The 2,551-nt window shown below is 33.6% G+C and overlaps 1 long non-coding RNA gene across 1 annotated transcript in view; it reads right to left on the bottom strand.

Moving 5' to 3' along the window:
- Positions 1 to 2,259, bottom strand: part of LOC128249110 (uncharacterized) — a 31,850-nt gene extending 29,591 nt beyond the window's left edge. The window contains exon 1 of the long non-coding RNA XR_008265248.1: positions 2,240 to 2,259. This is a non-coding gene — a long non-coding RNA (uncharacterized LOC128249110). The remainder of the gene's footprint in view (positions 1 to 2,239) is intronic.
- Between the last annotated feature and the right edge of the window lie 292 nt (positions 2,260 to 2,551).

Genomic DNA, 2,551 nt, shown 5'->3' with positions numbered 1-2,551 from the left:
AGAGAGAGAGAGAGAGAGAGAGAGAGAGAGAGAGAGAGAGAGAGAGAGAGAGAGAAAGACAGAGACAGAGAGAGACAGACAGACAAAGAAGGAAAAGGGAGAGAGAGAAGTGTTGGGGAAGAATATTGCTAAGGGTCATGCCTTTGCAGTTAACTTCTGAAGTTTGGAAGCGACTGAAGTGGTATTGTAAGTTCGAATTGCCAAAGTGAAATGTTTGACGTAGTAAGTTGTCAAAGCAAATTATTCAAATTTTGTGCCGGCGATGTCAAAATAAGATACATGAGATTCAATAAAAGATGTGAGCAGTGATGCGACCAAAGATGAATGATTTGGAGAAGGATAGATTAAAAAAATGCCCCGTGTGCATGAAAAGGGATAGCTGAAACGTTGGTCGTGACTGGAGAAATTTAGGAAATGGATGGCAATGTATTCAGAGAAGTGGATGGGACGATGTTTGAGACAGGGTGTTTTAAACGCACTGTTTTGGATATCCAAATGAGGGAAGTGCGTGATGGTGAGAGTGGAATCTGAGGTAGTGTAGACCCCATTTTTCGGAAAGATTTTGAGTAAAGACTATCTTTTACAGCAGAATTGGAATATAAACAGGACTTAACTGATTTTTACCTAGGAGAGGAATATGATACGTCGTTTTATATTAGGGTGAAGAGATGTCGTTGATTTAGTTGTAAAGGAATGTGTGGCTGTAAGAAAAGGGGAAGAACGATTTTAAACGGTTTATTTAGTTTATCTTTAGCATGTCAGGAAATGTGGAGTATATCACTGCCTCGTGAGATCACTCTATCTCCTGTCAATCGAAAACATGCCTGCATGCTTGTAAAGTACAGACGTTTATGAAGAACACTGTATGGCGATATACTCGCCACATTCTTACAGATCAGAACAGTTTAACACTAACAAATATACTTGGAATGCTCGAAATAACCCTGCCAACTTCTAATTCACTAAATCTGGCATCGCGCATTTTCATGGAAATTATTAAATGCTGAAATTATGGAATGACTGGGAATCAACCGTTGGAATTCATAATACATTTAGAATTTAAAGATGGTAAAAAATAATTATTATATCACTTTTCAGATTACTTAAAATTTTGCTTTTTGTCTTATTACACTGCTGTTGGTTATCACAAAATTATTGTAGCCGAGGATTACTTTAGCACTGTAGATCAAAGCCTTCAAAAGACAACTTCCATGAAGAGAAAATGACTTTAAAATTGCTATTGGAAGTTTTACAATAAATATAGTTTACCTACGCAGTATTCATATAATAAAGGCTATGCATATTTATCGGGAAAAGTTAGGAAATTAAATTTGAATGTCTGGTTATACGAAAAGGTATATTCAAAATAAAGTTTAGATTATAGTGTGAATGTTTCCGGGAAATGTCGGGGCGAATGATCGAGTGTATTTTATCTGTAACATCATTTTTACTAATTATTTGTTTATAGTTATGAGAAGCACTTATGAAGATAGCCTCATCTCAAGACGCAGATGCTAAACATTATTTTATCATCTCATAGTATCCCTATAACAAGTTGCTGCTATTATACCGATAGTTATTTATGAAAATAGTGACAATCAGTTTCTGAAATGTTAAGCCTTCATATTAATAGATTAATGGGATATTTAAAACGCATGGTCACTCGCTTATATGGAACTGAATAGAAGTATTGAAACCGGCGTAGTTTATTGTTCATATGATGTTTCCAAAACATATCGTATTAAGTAACAAGTTATTTAATTTGTATTTACAGACTGCGTTGGCTAAAAGTCTTTATAGTAATTCCATTGTACATCGTAGTATAATAGAGAAAATACTATTAACACACCAGTCACTTATTATTAAGTATTATTTGTGTCAAAAATGGCTTACTTTATCTATGATTTACTGTTGTAGTGTTATAGAAGATACTATTGTGACAGTATTCTTAAATTTGCTCTCTTCACAATGATGCAAATATTCATACGCACAATAAAAGCACACACACACACACACACACACACAAAAAGAAACGTTGAAACACATACATACAGTAATTTATTTGTTACATAACACAAATAAACAAGAGAATTTGAAAAGCGTATCCGAGGACTGTTAGTATGAAAAGAAAACATCGGTATGTGATATGGCTACTACTTACAAACGATTATTTTAACAATTGAATTTATTTTACGATCTTTTGAATATTGAAATAGAAAAATAATATGTTCCTACTCACCCATAACTCTTTTGATTTTTGTGACGAGCGAAACTGCTGGGATGGAAATAAAATATAATTACTTCAATTCAGCTTGAAAAGTAATAGTGGGCAAAGTTTTAAATTGTAGATTCTACGATGTTCAATGATTATAGGAATGCTAGCGTTCTATGTAGAACTATGTAACTGTTATTTGCTTAGAAAAAGCTTATTACAAAGGAGTGTGCTATAACTTTATATTCAAAGTAAATCATGTTGAGAAAGCTAGGAATACAGGGGAAATTACGACACTCCCTGCAACAATAGAAAATCAGAAATTTGTTTTTACACTCT

The sequence above is a fragment of the Octopus bimaculoides genome, chromosome 11 (assembly GCF_001194135.2).
Source record: "Octopus bimaculoides isolate UCB-OBI-ISO-001 chromosome 11, ASM119413v2, whole genome shotgun sequence".
NCBI classification, from domain to species: domain Eukaryota; kingdom Metazoa; phylum Mollusca; class Cephalopoda; order Octopoda; family Octopodidae; genus Octopus; species Octopus bimaculoides.
This window is presented reverse-complemented; position numbering and strand designations above follow the sequence as displayed.